Raw genomic sequence first — 20,297 nt, 5'->3', positions numbered from 1 at the left:
AATAAATAATCTGCGTAAGTTGAATCAATAAGGCAATTACGTTTATAAATATAGGTATTTCCTCAAAATTGATTAATCGCAACAGCTAGCTCGATAGATATATTTTCAGACTGTCGAACATTTCCACGGCGATTGGCTGAACCAGTGCGAATACTTTACTTAAGCTAATTAAATTCTCTTCGCAGCCGCGTCAATAATAATCCAATTACTGTTTCTATTTTCTTTATTAAACCGAAAATTCGATATCACAGTTGCAGTTTTGAGCACTGCGTTTAAGCCGAATTTACACAGTTCTCGACTGACGATTATCTCGATGACTCGACCGAGGCGAATAAATCGAGTAGAAAAGACCTCGTGTCGAGCCACGCTAAAGTTATCAGATTTTTCATTTTTAGATGGATTTATGGGCGCGAAGGGGTGGGTTTTACAAGTGGCCTTCTTCCATTTCGATTGATTCAACCGAGAGGGGTGACGCCCGTCAAGATTGAACCGTGTAAACTCGCTTTTACGTTTCCCCGATGTTTTGGCAGGACACTCGATGGCCGCGCCAGCACATGGGATTAAATCCCGGCGAGACACTCGCGGGATGCGGCGCGTTTCATCGATAGCCGAGCATTTGCGAAATAAACGGCCGAAAACGGACGGCCATCGACAAATCACCCGGACAAATTTATGCCCGACGACAGAGGCGGATGAAAACGCCCGCGAACGCGAGGCGAGGCTTTCAGGCGACCCCGATATACATAGTCGTGCCCCGATCACTCCGAATATGAAACGCGATCGGGGAGCGCACGAGAGCGCGTACAACAAAAAAGAAGAGCGAGTGGTTGACGGCATCGGCGAATGAGCCGCCGATCGATGAAAGTTTAATTGCCTAGCATCGGAACGCGGATATTGCTTACAAACTCCCGCGCTACCGCGCGTAAATTTCTAATTTTCCCTGGCGATCGATCGAGCTTCTTCCGCAACGGCAAAAACGACTATTAGCTCTCTCGACGAAGCGCCGCGCGGGATTAACTTGCCTTTGAGAAAATGCGGGATTGAGCTCTTATTTTATGCGAATTAAACTTTGAAAATCCGCACTGGCTTTGGACGGCGGCGCTGCGCGAAACAGATCTTTTTGCGGCCCTTTCTTTCGGAGTCTTGTAGCTTTTGACCCGCGAAGCTACGATAACGAGAGTATCGGAAAACGATCGCATCAAATTAACAACCATTAATTTCGCCTTTGACGAAATGCGATACGTCCCGAAAGCGCCTCGGGATGGGGCAACCCATTTCGATTAGCTCGGACCATATTCGAACGCGTTGTTTTAACCCAACAAAGCGTGCATATACTCGTGTGTGCTTAACTAAATACGCTTTCCTTCGGTCACAAACAGCATCAGCTCTCCCAGTGTAATTCGGCGAGTCGTAATCATTCTGTTTCACCTGTCGCACGTCATTAAGGTTAATCAAAGTCCCATCATGAGAGCAAATCCGCTCAGAGCAATCAGAAATATTACAAAAGCAAGATAATTAAGGTAATACGACTCATTTGCATACTGAATTTAGTTCATCCCGGCGAGATGTAATTCTCTCGCCGCACGAAATGATTGCAATTTAAATATTTCCAGCTACGTTGAAAGCTATACCATCCGTGCTCGCCTGTAAAAAAATAATCGTGTCTGCTCTGCCGAAAACTTGCGGAAAGTATCTAATCACGCGATGGTTCCCTGGGACGCCTGCGGCCACGGCGATCCTATTAGCCAGGGAATAGAACCGATGAAAAGACATCCACCGAGGGCAAACTGGTTTTTGGCCAACCATCCCGGTTTATGGAAATCCGAAAATTTTAGCACCACCAGCCCCCGTTTTGCCTCGTTAGCGCGATATTACGGCAATAACTCGGTTCGTTTTGCTAAATTTCATTAAGCTCGCGACTGCCGTTTGAGCGGTTTGGCCCGATGCGGTGGATATTCGAAATTTCGATGACGTTCGATTTCACTGCGCTGCGATCAGCTTTTACAAGCGCGCGTGTGCACGCCCTTATGGGCAAACAATTGAACTGAGCGCACCTGCATTTTAATACCAGATACAACTTTTTTCATTTTATCGTCGCGCCTGCTCGGATCGTGAGCTGTTAGAAATATTTACAGCTGCAATTGCAACTCCAGTTCGAATAAACGTGCGTTTAAACAAACTATGCTAATCATTGTGAGTGACATTTCCACTGACTTTCGCTTCATTAATATTCAGTGAATCGAGCGGGCCTGCGATGGACGTATTTTGACATGTAAAAATTAGCATTAACGTTATTTACCGGTAATGTTATTCGATAATGATTAAAATTTGCATTGGCGATCGCGTACTCGTCGATGTTGGCTGACATTAGCACGTAGTAGTTGACCGATTAACGTTCGATACGTGAATGAGTTCGCCCGGAATGCGGCAAAGAGCGCGTCATTAACGACGATAATGCATTCACCGTAATTAACTCGCCGAGATTCCCTTAGCTTTGATAAACCGAATGAAATATTCAAAAGCCGCTGCCGCGAAGTTTTTTATTTGACATAAATTTCACTCAGCGCGAGAAACTCGTTTTTTATCCGCGAGTATTTTCCGCTCCGGATTTAATGCTCATCCTGCACATGTGCATAAAGATGAGCGCTCTCTATCCGATTTTTTATCTAAATAAAGTTGTTATTTCAACAGTCGACCACAGTCGAAATGGACGTGCAAATTTGCCATTTCGTCGGTCGACGGTCGTCCATTATGAACAGTAACGTTGACGGAAATGCACTTTTTGGCGCTTTAATCGGAAAAGTATACTTCAGGATTTCGTGCACTGTCGAAATCATAGGGAGCGTATACCCACGAATTAATCGGAAAAATACACCGCGAGATTTCGCACGCGCGAGCGCTGCCGGGGTCAGAAAGCGCACGTGCGCTGCCCTCGCCGACAATCGTTTACCGGAAGCCACGTTTCCGCCATCAGTCATGCACACGGCTCTATTATTTTGTGATCGACATTTTTCTGGTCAGAGAAAAAGGACTGAATTCTCTCTGGCGAGAGTGTTGCAATGTTTTTATCCCCGACGCAATCCGCCCAAAGGCTGAAATTTCCGTCGAGCTGACGCATATTTAACGCCAAATGCGCCACTTCCGATTTTAATTCCGATTTTAAATCCGCGGATCTATCTATTCAACGGACAAACTACGAACCCGCATTTACTCACGTAGAAATTTCAAAACGGTCCAATACTGGGACTGTACCGTTTGCCATCGTGGCAGTACTGGCCGCCAGTATTGTGCCAGTACAGATTCGACACAGGAGTGTAACGCCGTGCCGTACTTAATTGCCAGTACTGATCCGACACTATTATTATTAATATTATTATTATTATTATTACTATTATTTTGCTATAGCGCAAAATATATCATGGAAAATAGAAGAGGTGACAGCAGCAGCCGAGTAACGAGGATATGTTATAAGACGACTACATAGAAGCGCCTCCAATCGTCGATATGTCGTCAAGTTTACATGCGTGTCGAGGGATCGGGGAATATTATGGATGGGGCAAATAATCGGCTTTGCGACACCTGGGAAGCTCCCTTAACTCTCGGAAGAGATACGTATCGATAGGTCGCCCGGAGCTCTGCTGCTCTACCGTGCCGCAAGATAATATTGAACTTTGTTCCAGCCTGTATTTGTTCCAAGAACGGATGTATATGTATCTTAAATTAATCCATCAGATCAATACGTACAACCGTATAAAACAATCGAGAAAGTAAAGAAGAAACTTCCGTTATTCCATTAGTTTAGTGCAAAAATAATTGCGGTTTTTGCTATTCAGCTTAATAGCAAAAATCACAATTATTCTTGCACTAATCCCCAATAGAATTCTTCTATATGAGCGATCACACGATTTCATAGAAAAAAAATAGTTTTATGCATAAAAATCGTTCTTTTAATCGGAAAATGTAAACCGGCGGAACGGAACAGACGTGCAGCAGGTCAACTCGCGGGAAGACAACATACAACCTGCTTTACTGAAGAGGGCGGATAGCTTGCTCCACGAGCAAGAGGGATCCTTTCTCGGGGCGTGACCAGGGTGGGAAAGATTTCGTCTTGCTGCAGGGAGCCGCGATTCGTTCGAGTTCCGGGAGCGTCGCGGCGAGCTTCCACCCGCGAACAGTTCCACTGTTGTTCGACATTGTTCCGGGTCGAAACTAGAAACGACCGCAACGAGGTTGCGACTCCGAAACTCCCGGGAGGACAATCCGTCCTCCATGGAATTTCCCGGTGCCCAGGGCGGCCGATTGATAATCATTGCTGCCGCCGATCGTTATCGGACCGTCGAGCTACTGCCGATACTGACCTGATCGTAAAGACCGCCTTCCCCTTTAAACCGCATTTATATTTACGATATCGTTACGGTGCTCGTTTAAAATCGTCCCCGTATCTGTTATGTACGATAACTGATGCGAATTGTTGTGCGTGATCTGCTACATTTGACAGAGTTTTATTGAGGTTGAGATTTACCTAAAGAACAGCTGTAAAATCATATTTGGTTGTTATAATATTAGAGATAGATGAAGGAAGAAAGAGTGCATCAGTAATATTTGACAGTGAATTAAACTCTTTGCATTAAACAGAGCGTACGACCATGTTGCGTCCGGAAATGCGAGAGATTGAAGATCCGGCAAATAACCGTTTGGTCGATCTCTAATTGGTTGGTCAGAATACAGGTAGAGCAGTTATTACACCAAGTCCGAACGGAACCTGTAACGTGTCCAGGTGCATTCCATGATGCGTCAGGGATTCGGTCAATCGAAGCGAATAAATTGTTGAAATGCATTTCGCACGATAAAACGCGCGAATCCCCAGGGTTAAACGGAGCAAATCGAGTTGAAATGGGTTGAGATACCATCGACACACAATTGAAGCTTGATAATACGCTCAAGAATAATTTCGTTATGCGGGGAATCCGAGATACCGTGCATTTTACGTAACGAATTTACGTTGGATAATTTCAAAGGTTTTGTTAATCGTCAGTAGCTGTAACGGTAAAATTGAGTTAATCACTGCGTTCATTTAGACATTGATTCGAAAATCCGATGCAGAAAAATATACGTAGATTTTGCTTGCCCACACGTTGAACGCGCACAAATGCATTCGCGGGAACTGCGTTTTCTACTTATTAGCTACACGTAATCTCGATTAGTAGAGACTGAGGAAATCAGAGAACAATCGCTGCATACTGCTGCGACATAGCTCCATTGAGACAATAGAACTGTTTCAGCCCGTTACTCAGTTATCCACGATTTCGCTAAATCTCTACTAAATAGAATGCCAGAATGCAATGCGCTTGTGGAAATGTCTCCGATGTTCCCGAATGCTCGCTCGATCGTATTTGTCGGGATTCCACGACGCTGTACAGGATGTTCCAGAATTCGGTGGACGCAAAGCCCACGAAATCACGAAGCTGACTACCCAGGTATCTAAGAATCTCAACGTACCCCAAACCAGTCAAAGAATCTAACATCCCCTTGTAACGGCAACGACGTTGCAACGATGGAATGATAATCGCTGCTTTTAAAAAGGCAGCCCTGTCGGTACTGTGCCAGTCTGTAGTAGCCACTGGCGCAGATTTAACGGATCTGATAAGCGGGGACCATTATCTGACTGTGCACGCCAATTTCAACGGCGTTGAAAATAGGCCGAGCTCTGAATTTTCCTATCTGCATCCGTTTAATCGATTATCCTCTGGAAACCTCCTCACCGAGATACCTCGCGTGAGATAATTTGCTTTAACGTCGGGGTCATCAGCCCCTCGAGAATCCGCTGTGAGAATCAACCGCTGCCGAAAACTTCTGGCCGCAGAGTTCCTAAAAGTTTCCCGGTACGTTTGAAAACGTCACAACAATTCATTACGTCCACGTTCTAAAAACCGGGTCTGCAACTGCGCAAAGTTTAATGAAAGACATTTCTCTTTGCTGGCAAATCGCGCAAAATTTGCGAACACGAATCGGCCTTGGTGTACGCTGTCCGAAACGATCGCCGTCGACGATTCGTTCAGTTTAAAGCCACCAAGCGCAAACGTTCAAAGTAGCCTCACGGCGAATCCGATCGCGGCATTTAACGGGAGAGTCACTCGCGGCTAATAGGGCTTCTAGCGTGTTACTACAAATCGATACGCGGCCGGAAGTGGCACGCTCTGTTTATCGCGGGGGCGTTCGTACGTTATCGGCGAATTTGGCGGAGTATCTGTTCCACGTCAGTTAAATGGTGTCCTCGGTTGCGATGCGCTTGCGAAACGTCTCAATACGCTCGATCACGCGCGCGTGCCCTCCGCGCTCGACGAAACTCTGTTCTCCAGCTTGCACACAGGGTTCACCGCAACTTCGATGGAGTATCTCCGGAAATCGCCACGGCGCGTCACGTTGCTATTATCAAGGGACATTGATAGCCCGTCAGCTCGAATCCTCACCTATCACTCACACGATTTCACGCTCTTCCGGGATCCTGGGATCTTTCAGCATCATCCTATCGCACGAAGGACTTTAGGGACCTCCGTTCTCTCTCTCTTTCCCATACGTCGAGATTCCAGGACGCCAAAATTGGATCAGAATGCCTTAAACATCTCGAATAGCCTGGATTCGCGCGTCTAGAAGCGCATAGAATCTTTAAGATCCTTCTCTTTCTCTCTTTCTCTCTGATTCCACGCGGTTTGGAGCGGATTTTTCCGCAAATAAAATGGTTGCGCGGTAACGCTGAGTCGAGCTCATCTCTTGATTAATACAGCTAATATGCAAAAGCCACTTAGCCGCAGGATATACGTACTTAAAGGCCAACATTAATCTTCACTCGAGAACTTTACGTAAGCTCCGATCGCGCTATTATCGGGCGCTAGTTTCGAGAGCACCCAGTACGTAAGCACTGGCGTTGTCTATAGTGGCGGTAGCAACCTATTTTACACGGGTCGCCGAACCCCACGAATTATTGGCCGGTTCCCAGTCAATAAGGACACGCCGGACGTTATCGCAGGATTGCCAGGATGCGGACAACGAACTGCTACAAGGCCGGATTGAGGAAATGCATTTTTTTCTCAACTCTCGTCGCTTTGATACGATGACAACGTCATATTGCAGAATTGTTAGTTCGTTCATTCATCGATATAAATATTTAGGGAATTAAGGGAACGCCATTGGAAAGTTATTATCCGGCTGTCACAAAACTCGATAGGTATTAAAAGCGAGACAATCCAACAATTTCACAGTAAATTCGTAATGATAATAATCGAGATTAAATTGGATTCTCACCGCGCGTCACTCTCGCAAATAGAAATTTTATTTTTCATGCTAAATTCACCGTTGAGAAAATTTCCACGAGATCCCGCGCGCTCGTACTTGCATTTATGCAAACTATTTAATATTAGTAACACTTGTTTTACCTGAATGCCGCGTTTTTTCTCTCTTTCGCACTTCCCACGTAATGCGCCGTTGATTACATCGGGAAGGAAGAGATTCCTTCTCGTCCGGGACAACTTTCGCCACGCTCGTAACTTTATTTGTCGCTGTCGCATCCGCCGGCGACGGGAATCGGACGGCGGAACGGCGTCGGATTGCCGGTGATTGAAATATACGTTGGGGAATAATCGAATATTAATCACCGCGCTGGGCATTAGGCGTAACGCGTGATTTTAATCACGTCCCGTCGGGTAAATATTAAAATGTGCAAATACAGTCGAGTCCCCTTCCCTAACTCTCTCATTATGGATGCGTCGTTTTATCGGCGGATTTCCGCGCGCGAATATATCGAGCGCGCGAAAATGGAGATAACGCATCCCCGAGACGTCATAATCCCGTAATCTCGCGATACAACAACTCCGACGGGGTGTTTTCCGTGAACTCATAGCGCGCTTGCATATCGTTATAATACTTGTGTTTTTCCTCTCTTTAGAGATTTTTTTCAAGCTCTTGACTCTTTTGAGCACGCAGAAAGAAAGCGGAAGGAAGAAAGAAAGAGACAGAGAGAGTAATAGGGGAAGGGGGGTTGGCATTCGCGCGCTTATCCTCATGGCGAACGTTCCCGCTGCTGCCGTGGGCGCAAATTATTTCGCAACTAATTACGTAGGCGCACCTGCAAATTACTACGACTACAAGTACGACGAGAGTACGCGCGAATGCGGATATACTCGCGCACACGGGAGTGCGCATATATTCGGCGGCGGGAAAAATGGACGTAGGCGCGTCGCGAGATATACAAACTCGGAGAGGCAAAGTGGACGAAGAAGGGAGGTTGCACGTGCACTCAGCTTCCTCCGCTACTTATGCGGGCTGTTTTGCAATTTAGAAGAGCATCGAGTGCGGTGATTTTCATATCGCCACCGGTAATTCGTGGAGAAGTCACGAGGCGCCACTCAAAGAAATACTTCGAGCGGAGATACGGGGACGGAATATTTTAAGGGTGGCGGCGCCCCGCCGCACCAAGTGTACGTATGCAAATGATTTTTGCAGCCACGGGTCAGTCTCTTACGGGATTTTTCGCGAACGTGAAAGCACGAGGAACTCGACGAGTCCCGACGATGCTCTCGCAACGTGCCCTCACTCTCCAGGCGAAAGTGTCTGGTAATTAAGTGCCTCTTGAGTGCTGCACTCGACCAACGGCCATTTCTTGTACTTTGAAACAAGAGGAATCAATAAATCCATTTTAATTTTGATATAATCGAGAGTAATATGCTCTTCAGAGTTGCCACCTTGTGACTTGCAATAGTGGACTGATTTTTATTAATGGAGTGCTTTCACTAACGTTTATCATACGGTTACTGCAACATTAATTTCTTAGCTTCCGCGGTTTATTTTCCCCAGATACGGCGTTATCACGAGATCGCATTCGATATATTACCGCGCTTCATTTTCTCGTATGTCTCACCGTCGCGACGCGTTTTTTTTTGTTATTTTCCCTTATCGCTGCGCAAGGTAATCCCCGGCAGCCATCTTTCCACCCCGAGCGATTCTCCTTTACGGAGTAAAACGGCGGTTACTTTCATTCCGAAGGTGTTAAGTAAAGTGGACCATCCGTTCCGATCGTCGGCAAGGTTTAAGGAGTTTGCAAGAAAATTTCGCCCACTACTCTCGAGATGGAATTTCTTCTTAAAGAAATGGTTATCAAGATGTACTTAGTATTATGAAAGAGATAATAACGCAAATCTCAGATCTCACATCGAGTGTCTTTAAATCAGAAATCACAGAAGCACAAGGTCAAAGGTCTAAACATCAGAAACTCGTGGCAAATGTCTTCTTGAAAGATTAATACCCTCCCGACATACGATCGCCAAGACGTTATTAATGCACGCAATAAGCGACGTCGGAGAAAGATGTGGAACTCGTGCAACGTATCGCTGATTTTACCGGGAACATATCTTTTTCGCAGATTTCCATTTCCCTGTAGCCGCATCGATCGATACGCCTCGAACTCGCATCGTCGTGCGGAATTATTTATCCGGTCACGTGTTCGGAATAATTTATTATCGAAGGCAGCCCGCCATCAGTGGCCATCGCGGTAATCTGAATCCCAAAATCAAAACTGGAAATACCATACGCGAGCGCCGGATAGAAAGTGAAATATCCTGCTTCTTAGAAAAACGAAATTGGAAATCTTCGAATATGCAATCACTCACGAAACTCGCACAAATATCAATCACAAAGTCTCAATCGAGATACTTTCAGATTTAATTCTCAATATGTTATCCTAACACACACACAGCGAGAGAGACAGAGAGAGAGAGAGAGTGTGTGTGAGGCTCTGATCTCTCTTCATCGCAAAAGTTTATTTTTACGGTCGGTGGGAAAGTCCTGAGCGCCGACTTCGCTTGGTGACTAATTAACGATTAAAACTCGTCTTTACAATTTAAATACCCGCTCCCCGGGGATAATTTAGTCGAGGCGTCGATTTATTTTTAAGGACGAGCTAGCTGCCAGGGACACCTGTACTCTTAATTAACATCGATAATCCGCTCCTTCCCGTCCATCTCCCGTTCTCAGTCCTCCCCGCGCGCGCCTTATGAAGGATCTTTCCTGAAAGATCTCGGGGACACAAAAGTATTTAAAGTTTCGTCGTAGTAAAGTGTTGCCGGCTGTGAGAAGGGACTACGGAGATCGTCGTTTTACGAGGCAACTTTTATCTTTCGATTATTCCTCTCGACGAGGCTTCAATTTCCCTCCGCCTCGCGTGTCGGATCGAGAACGCTTAAAAGTAACGAGATATCGATATCCTCTACATTCTCGCCGCTCAATTGCTTGCATTAATTCTCATTGATTGTTACAAACGATACGGACACCGTATAATATCGGACGGATGCGGAATGTTCCGCTGTTACGTTACGCAAGTATTACAAGTACCGATATTATCGAAGCGCCGTAAGTTCAACTCGAGGCTGGACACGCGCGGAGACGATCATTATGCGAACCGGCCCGAGATTCGCGCTCGTAATTGTGCGCCCGATAACGGCTATTTTGTGCCTCCTGAGGGAGAATACTCGAGGCACTCGTAATATCAGACGGATTATTGGATTACGTAGTCGTAAACCTGTAAAGGATCTCGCGTGCCCGAGGGACTCCGCTCATATACAGTACCTACATGGATACACAATTCGGCCCTTTCGTGGCGCCTTTTCATCAGCAATTTGCCATGTTCATGCATTTTTAATCACAAATTTCAATCACGCGCAGACAACGGCGGTTCGAAACATTGAGAGGTCGAGATGGAGAAATCACACCCGGCAAGCTTCGCCTCCTGACGTGAAAAGCTCGCATCGTCGGCGAGCAAACCGCCTCTTTCAATTGAAACATTATGTATTCACTAAGTTCCCGGGGAAAGTAGACAATGGGCTAAATTCACGTGGACTTCCATCCCGATCGGAATCACTCAATGTTGGAAAATTCGAGTTCGTGGAACTTTTCATGGAAGCCTCTGCCAAAAATCATGGAACTGCGACGCAGTTCTCGCAGTGAAAAGTCAAATAAGCGCCGATTCAAAATTCGCGTGTCGTGATTAATTGAATAGTCATGCCGTAGTGGACTGGAAAGTGAAAAATACAATTTGCCTGCACAGTTCGAGTATCGAATAAGCCGGTTATCCACGACGCGCCACTATAAAATACAGCATTCGTGCGTTTCGTTTCATTTATTATTTGTAACGAGCAGCTTTTTCTCGATGTCAAGTTCGGTTGGTTGCACGTGCTTCGCCTCGAGAGATCACATATCACGATTTTAACATCATTGTTACGTATCGATCCGCGAAAACTGTTCACTGTTGCTTAAACAATTTGCGCCGGCACAAAAGAACTCACGGCCGCACGATTCAATCTGATAACTGTTTGATAACTAAGTGCTGATACTGAAAAAGGTGAATTCCATAAAGACACGCGTTGCATACTAAGGAATATTTAATGCCCTCTTCTTTTGGCAGGAGGCAAAAGGCGGAAGCGATTTCCATTGGACAAAAGGGCAGCAAATATTATGTCGCGCGCGGGTCGCCGGATCGCTTTATGCTCTCTTTGACGGAAGAGACGAAAGAAGTTTGCTCTCAAAGTTCTCCTTGCAAACATTGTTACTTTGCGAGCGAGTGAAAATCGCGCGAGTGGGCGGACGAGCGGACGACAGAGAAACAATGGCGGATCTCGGTGAACCGACGGAAAAGACGCCGAGGATACTTAGTCCGGGAAAAATTCCAATTTTCCGGCTGACTATTCGACCGCAACGACGGTTCAAATAGCGCGGCAACAAGAGCACGGCATCCAAGTTTTTTGAACTTTACACGCACCATTTACTAGCCATAGTTTCGTGGAGCTTGAAAATACAATGGTGTGCACACTACAATGAAATAACGGGGCGAATAGTGCGTTCCAAGTTTTAAGACTAAAATGACGTCGATCTTTTTTTCTTCTTTTTCTTCAAATAATCAATTTGGAGAGAGGCCACGTTTTGTGTATTGTATATATATATATATATATACCTCTACACACGACGATAAATGATTTTTGATTACCTCTTCCGCTCTGACGAGTAATATCGCTAAGGACGTAACTTTGTATTACGTCTCTCGAGAAAGTAAGGCATCGATAACATCAGAAGATAGTAAAACTTTTAAAATTCGCTACTCGCTGCTCTCGGGGGTATGGAAATGGAGAACTTGGGTCTCGGTTTTATATCTGACTCGTACTTTACTCGCTTTCACCCCGATTCTCTCCGCGAGAGACTTCTCCATTTTTTTCCCGCGGATCCGGAACCCAGGATTTCCGTTCCGGATCGATCAAAACGCTTTGAGAAAAGGAGTAACCTGATACTTGTCATTACCGCCGTTCTAGGCTTTCGCGAAGCATGCTGAATCGAGATGAAAGAAAGCGATGGACATATCGAGTATCGCGTATCAAGCCTTAACTGAGGAAAGAGGAAGAGTGGAAGCGCCCTGGAAAGGGCATATGGAGGCTTGAGCAAGCGGGGGCATGTTGCCAGTTTATCTTTCGGATACTCGTAAAGGAGTTTAAGTCCACATTTATAGCCGTCCTGTGCTACCATCCCACCGAGAGGAAAGTACATCGCTTGATTTATGTTTCGGAGCACATCGCGACAGCCCGAAGTTGATGTAGCAAAGTGCATTGATAATGGCAGTTTGTAACGGCGGGAGGATCGCGGGATGTGTCACATCCGCCAGCACGAGGCGACGCCACAGGTCCTCGACTTGACTGGATGTATTACAATCAAATCATTATGCGATACTACCGTTAATACGTGTAGATGATTAAATAAATATACAGTACATTATAATATGGGATTGTAATTAAATGATTACGTACATTTTGCGAATGTGAACGTCATAACGCGGGACTGTATAATATTTTAATTGTAGCATCTAATTATCATTAAATTGTTACACCAAAATGAAATATTATAATGTATAATTAGGTATACACAATTATAATGTGATTTCAACAGTCCAGTTTTAATTGGGTTACATGGCACATTAATTACATAGCGTGTAGCTGTTTTTCCTGTCTTTCTGCTGGACCAGCGATTGTGCTCTCTGGCAAACGCGAGAGGGATGCGGATTTCCTCTCTTAAATTGAATATCGGTCCCGCAAGCGCGTTCGCGCTCGCACGTACGAGAGAAAGCGACACTATCTTCCGCCGAAATATTTGTAGCCGAAGACGAAGGAGGTAACCCTCGTATCCTAATCCTTTGAGCAGTTACAGCGCGGCGCCGAGGGTAGATAAACGAGATCCTATCGATGTGAAATAGCGCAACCAACTTGGCGGCGATCTTCTGAGGGGAATCACATTGTTACCGTATTCGCCATTACGGGAAACGCGCGCATTTAGCAGCCGTAACAATAGCGGCTGTAACCGGTTCGCGCGAGATGATCGGCACGTTGAAAACATAGCTTTCTTTTACAGGATTGTTACGTCAAACATCGCATTGTTATTCCGTGCACGCACGTATGTCTCTTTGATTCTGATGTCTCGTTTCGCGGACACGCGAAAATTGCGCGTGACGTTACGCGCAAACAACGAGAGCAATCAGCTCTTTTTTCTGCTCTGTTTGCCAGATTTACCCGCAAAATCATTTCAATCTCCGCGGAATTAACTGTTGGAGGAAGAAAAGACTCTTCCAGTACTACTTGTCGGCGCAACCGCCAATTAATATTGACAAAACGTATTCGAGCTGTCATTGTACACTAACCCGCGCGGTAATGAATAAGCTTCATTAAAAATGACAGCATTGTGTCAGAAGTTCGTGACTAATTAAAGGCCGCTTTTATGCGCGTATAATTGTTCGTTCAACTCCGCGCAATGATACGAGAACGATTGGAAAAGCAAATATGGGGAAATGAAGCTCGTTTCTATCCCTCTCCTTCTCTTTCTCTCTTTTTCTCTCTCTTTATCTATCTCTCTTGCGTCAGCAAAAATGCAGAAAGAGAGTTTCACGTAACTACACGTTCGATTAAAACAATCGTAATGTTAAACAATTTATGTTAACATTTGCCACATCTCATAAAATACCGTATTTATTATTTCATCGATTAGTTCCGCGCATAAGAGACATCATGTTTCCCGCCACACAAATTCGCGGATTATGTATTTGTGAATTGCATATTCCTAAGAATTAATAGGCATGTGACGCAAACACGTGACAGATGGAAAGAGGAACATCGGCACGCATTGTCCATCCTGCTGGTACCGGCCTTGGCATATGTTCCACAATGCGTCAAATTGCGTGTGCCTTCGCACGCTGCCTCGTCACGCAGGTTGCACCGCGTTTCGATTGTTCGATACACAGGAAGCGGGTCGTGCGTTTCCGTCACCTGCCTCCAACTTTCCGGCCGGTTCCCCGCCTTTTTCGTCTGCTGATTCCTGTAGAAATCGTCGGAGCGCGGAAAAATCCACACGCGATCTAAACACGACGGTGCTGATATGCTATCAAAGTACTTTCTCATTATTAGATTAATCTCATACTGGATTAAGAAGGAACGTCGGCCTAGCCTATTATTTAGATCGATTTATGATCGATAAACGCTAGCAGCAAATTAAATTTAAAAAAAAAAGATCTTTTTATAAACAAAAAATAACGTTTACACGTAACGAAATCGGCGTAACGTGTGAAATTTGCGTGAAAATGGAATATGGCCGTGACTTTGAGGCATCATCGACGAAATTTCGCGCGTATATGAAGGACAATCTTGGTAATGCGTAACAACGCAATTTATATGCGTCCTGCTGAATTTACATGTGAAAGAAGCGCGGCGTAACAACGGATATTTACGTCGTGTCGTATTTTCCGCGGTTTTCTACGGGGTGTCTCGGGAAATATCACTACGCAGTGTCGTGCCGCGTCGACAAATGGATTTCCATCCGCCCGCTTCGATCCCGACGTCTTTCGGCGCTACTTTCCTCTCGCCGGATCCAATCCTTAAAAGGGAAATAGTTGTTTCGGAAGTTGCGCAACTTTTGTTATCTTCGTTTCGGGATTTCGAAACCAAGAAAGTTCGACAAGTTCTGAAGCTGGCTAAAAGGGCGTGGAACCGATGGGTGAAGTATGTTAACTCGCCCTATAACACATTCGCGATTCTGATGTAACATACTCGTTGACATTAATACTATCTCTTCAAACAACCGATGAAATTTCATAGTAACCATAATGAATCAGTGCCTGCATTTGATTATATATCATTTTGCAATTAACGATTGTTGTATATGCTAATTGTTATTACGCCAATAGCACCAATTAGTGTTGCTTGAACGCTATTACGAACGCGTTCTCCATGGGTACGATTAATTTCGGCCAGGTCTCTCTCAGGAAGGATTTCGATAATATACTGTTATCGTATTTCCATTCGATAGTTGTTTCAATACAGTCACTTCTAAATCCTCTTTCAAAATCGAACAACTGCCTCTCGTTCGTACCATTTCCTAACACTTTTTTCGCTGAAAGAGTTCTGGCAAAGAGAAAATGGCTATATTCGACATTTTGCCTCGAGAGTTCAAATCTACTAAGAAATCGATAAATTCTGTTTACCGAGCCAGCTGCGCGTGTCAAAATCCGCCGGAAATTCAAGTGGAAAAAGTCGACACCCCACAGCCGAGTCGCCAGCCCGAAAAACCAGACCACCACTTGGTCGATAACCCCGCTCGCACAGTCGGACTGCTTCGGGGGTTACTAAGGGTTACAATCGACTCCCTCGGTCCTCTCCACCCTTCGAGTTTCATCCCCGCGGCAAAACAATTACATAAGTAACATGTCAGATCGAACGTGCTAATATTGGAAGCATTCGAATGCTAAAAGTGTGAATCTCATATTGCTGAAAGTGAAGGAAAACAAGATCATGAGAATCGCGCGCATATTTATCGATTACATGTTTTTTTTTATATTTATTTCTTGATTCTTGATATCAATATGCCATACAATCAGATCCCACATCCTTTTGCCTCTATTCCCTATGCTCAGAATAAAAAACATTAATTCATGGAATTTTATATCATTTCTTGACATACAACAATACAATCAATATTACATGACTGATATTAAATTTCGATATTCTGTTTCGATATTCATTAAAAAACCTGGTTATTGTTAGAAAACGTAATGATCGCCATCGGTATTAAAAACAGAAATGCAAAGTTTTTAGTTTGCAGTGTTAATACCAGGCAACTGCCATCGCCACGTCGCTCGAGTTTCGCGCTGACGATTCATGTAAAACGTTTTTTAAAAAGTTACGTCCGGCTGGGAAAGTTCGCTGAAAGTCGTTGGGCGCTTTTCAGGGGCCATCGAGCTGCAAGATTCCTCGACACACGTCACGTTCCGCGCGAAAGTGGAAAGTTTCCCCGCGTGAATCGCGCAAGTACTGCGCGATGGATTATTCGCCGATGCTGTCATCTGCATGTGAATAACAAGGGTGGATTCTCAGCGCCGGTTCTGTATCGCGCGTTTCGCGTTGCAGCGCGCATTTACATCGACGATCCACAGGGATCCTCGATTTCAAGGATCTTAAATTCCGCGCAACCTAGATCTCCCGTATCCTCCAACTACCTCGAATACTACCGGGGATCCTAGGCTTACGCCGAAAATCTAAGGTTCCACAGGGGTAAGTCTGCAACTTGCTGGACTCTACGGTCGACGCAATACACAATAGCGAAAGCGAACAGCGGGTTCCGCGGATCTCAGGTTCCACAGATTCCTCCCGTCAAATCCCGGCGTTCCGCGGAACCTTTGCAGATTTTGCTCGCCACTACTATTCTGTCTTCCGCGTGTATTAGATTCCGAAGCAGAATTGCAGCTGCTATTCGCAGTCGAGTATCTAATACCCGTAGCTATCCTCTTCCACCGATCGCAAATCGCGAGCACCGCTGCGAACCCCGGCTCTCACGATAAAACCTATTCGCGAGAGAGGAGGCGGAGAATATCCATTCTATATCCGCAGCTTCTATATAGAAATCTTCGGTACCTCCGACATTGAGCTCCTAAATTTCACGATTCCCAAGACACCACAACCTCCATGTACTCTAGCGCATATTCTTCTTTTCACGGAGGTGCCGTTACGGTATTCGTTAAGAACATTCGACGAGGACGGTAAAAAAATACGCTTATCCGCAAAGATGAAAAAGTGGGCACGAGACTGGATCGTCGAGGATCGACGAGGGCTCATCCTCCCCGTCCCCCTGCACTCTCTATCCTTCCCTCTAATTGCCGACCGACGTCGCGGCGGGGCCATTAATTTCATTTAATCGACTGCTCTTCTTCTCGTTGCCAACAGGAGAGCTACCGCCGGTCGATCTCTCGACGGCGAGCGATTTCCGAAGGGAAGAAACCCCGGGCGAATGTGAGGAAGGGGTTCGGGCACGCGACGACGTTCCAGGAGGGTGCTGCGGAACGGTGTTGCGTGACTTTGGCGCGACGAGAAGTGATGAATTTAGCGAGACCGGGTAAACGGGGTCTCGACTTATAATCTCGCGTGAAAATGCGAGGGCGATGAAAAAGCCGACGGGTGCGCTTACGCGGATTAATAAGCGTGATGTAACAGAAATTACGGTGTCGAGTCGCGACACGGCGGTGATTACGTTACAGCGTGACGAGCAAGAAGCGACAACCCCCGTTTGCACTGGTGATCGTGAGGAGCGAATACGCGACTTGGATGCTGCGTCGTCGTGATCGCGCATTGCGCGATCGATTAGAAAGCCGGATTGATAATTGTAAACCGAACGTGAATCCCGTGTGATGCAACCATGACGTAAGACAGATTATATTGTTGACGCTTCAGTATTACAGTCGCTGCGATTAACGAAGGAATGAAGGATCTCGAGCGGGCGCGGAGTAATTCCCGCCCGACGATGGAAGCTGCCAAGTTGCAGCATTGCCATTAGTTTCAACAAAACGGACGAACACTCGGCCTACTTGATTCATTACGGATGTAACAGAGACCGTAGGGTCGCCACATAATGGTACTCGCGCCACTTTACACGAGAGGGAGAGAGAGAAAGAGGGACGAAGTCAAGCACGCCTAAGTAGATACAGCAAATTCTGGACTGAGTTATTGCGCTGTCACGATTCCCCGTCGCCCTCTCTATGGTTAACCAGCCCAGCATATAGCGATTAAATTTATGACGCTTTTTAGATTCGTTCGCGAATCAGCATTTTAATTCGCGCCTCTCAATTTTTTTCTCGCTCCAACCGAAACTGCAATTAAATCTACGCCGCTCTTTCAATTCGCACTCAAAACTTGCGATTAAATTCATACCTCTCTTCTGACGGAGAAGCCCGCGTTATGAAGTGCTACGCGCCACTCTTTCCATATTTTTTGCTCACCATTAAATTAACGCCACCATGTTTCCCAAACACCCGAGTATCAATTGAATCTTACTGGTTTTTAAATTTCTTTTAGTCTAACAACATTTTTTAACTTTCTCGAGAATTCGTAATTTTCATACATGTCCTCTCGAATTGTCTACTGACTCGTTACATAAGCTTAAGCTATCTTTACAAACTCTTCACACAAAGAGGCGATTAAAATTTGCGATTAAAATAACCACGCAACGAAGCTACTTCTCGATCCTCGATCATGAGAGAAACTTGACGATCACGAGCATTTTTCGCGCGCACTACGGAAACCAACGTCGCAAGATGCGTTCACCACGGAATGTTTCCTATCCAGCAAGTCACGCGGTAGTTTATCGAGATCGAGGCCCTCGGTCCACTTACCGTCATGAGACGCCGTTCGCCATGACCGCGAGTATCTCCTCCAGGGAGGACACAGGATCTTCTAGTATCCCTCGAGAGCGCACGAGACAGGACACAAGATCTACATCCTTCCATGCACTGCCGGCTTTCGATCACGCAAGTTTCTGCTGGAGCACACGCGAAAACAATCTCACCCTCTTTCTACGTCCGGCTGCACCTCTGTCCCCCTCCAAGGTCTCACAAAAAGAAAAGAAAAAACGAACAAGATCACGTCAAGATCACGAGAAGATCTCTCGATCTCGATTGATGTGGCGCAAAAAAAACGACGTCGACTGAGAGGAGGAGGATACCGAAAAAAAGGCTCATGAGAACGACAGAAAACCCGAGCTCAACGTCCGCGCAGCGACTGGCGCCCGACACCTCCACCCTTCCGACAACACCCCAACCACCCTCTCACGCGGCCCAGATGGGAGGGGGTCAGGGGCCAGAGGGAGAAACACGACGAGCAACAGAGAGAATCGAGCGAGAGGATTCTCGCCGCGAGTGGCGCTGCCTGCGGAGTGTAGGAGCGACAGAGAGAGAGACAAACAGAGAGAACGGGACAGAACGAGGTCTCCGGCTAGCTGGTGGATCGTACGGTGGAGAACGCCGCGGGGGAAACGGAGAGTCTCTCCCCTCGATCGCTCGCGCCCTTCTCTCCCTGTTGCAACGAGGGGATTTCCCGCGGCACCCCCAACGAGAAGGGAGAGATGGTCGCGGGCGCACGCGCGCAGTCCTAGATTTCGTCTCGCCTCCTGATTTTTCGTAATAAAAACGTTTGTCTTGCCGAGTAGAGCGGTTCGCATATCTCCGGCACGGCGTGCAGCGCGCGCCATACGCGAGTGGCGCGTGTCTCCCACGCGTCCTCTTCAACCCCCCGGCGCATACACGAGAGGGACGGACCGTGTGGACGGTCGAGTGGATTCGGGACGCGCGCTCGTCTGCGCCGCGAAAATCGAGAGGGAATGAGAATCGATGGTGGAGTGACAGGTCTGCGCGTCGGGTACGACAGGCAGGCAGCAGGGAAAGTTGGTCGAGTGTGTAAAGGGTGTGGCTAATTCTTAAATACGCGACAGGGGTGGAATTCTCCTTTAGTATCTTCTCCGAGAGAAGGATGCTCCCGAAGCATCATTTTCCGGCACGTGGCGAGGCCTGGGTCGATTTAGGGGTTCAGTCAACGATATTAAAGTCGCTAATAGCGTCTGCTACTTGCAATCAGAATATGCACACGCGTTATTTGTTTCCTGATAGTAATTGTTTCATATTAGGGAAAGCTGCTCTAATTAAGTTTTCTAAGGGTCAGTGCGATTTAGAAATTACACATGCACTATTGCTACTCGACGAATAAACATTAAGCACTCATCAATGCGCGATGAAATCCCTCGGAGTCCATTGTGGTCCGTCATAGTCCACCGATCGGCCATTTGAAGTGGTCCTTTTACACTGGATAGATACCTGGCGTGGCTTCAATCCATTGTTGCATTTGTCGATTGCACTTTCGTCGTTGACTACACTTTATTCACAAATTCACTTGCACTCGCGACGC

The 20,297-nt window shown here is 46.2% G+C and overlaps 1 protein-coding gene across 2 annotated transcripts in view; it reads right to left on the bottom strand.

Annotated features, from left to right (window-relative positions):
- LOC105288188 (leucine-rich repeat-containing protein 24) overlaps window positions 1-19,181 on the bottom strand; it is a 96,726-nt gene extending 77,545 nt beyond the window's left edge. Inside the window, exon 1 of one of the 2 annotated variants that reach the window (XM_011354252.3) lies at window positions 18,734-19,181. The gene's annotated coding sequence lies outside the window, so the exon portion shown is untranslated. The remainder of the gene's footprint in view (window positions 1-18,733) is intronic. The other variant, XM_011354251.3, reaches the window with a different exon arrangement.
- Between the last annotated feature and the right edge of the window lie 1,116 nt (window positions 19,182-20,297).

Source organism: Ooceraea biroi, chromosome 11, assembly GCF_003672135.1.
Source record: "Ooceraea biroi isolate clonal line C1 chromosome 11, Obir_v5.4, whole genome shotgun sequence".
Lineage (NCBI taxonomy): Eukaryota > Metazoa > Arthropoda > Insecta > Hymenoptera > Formicidae > Ooceraea > Ooceraea biroi.
Note: the sequence above shows the minus strand (reverse complement) of the source record. Positions and strands in the feature narration are given on the sequence as shown.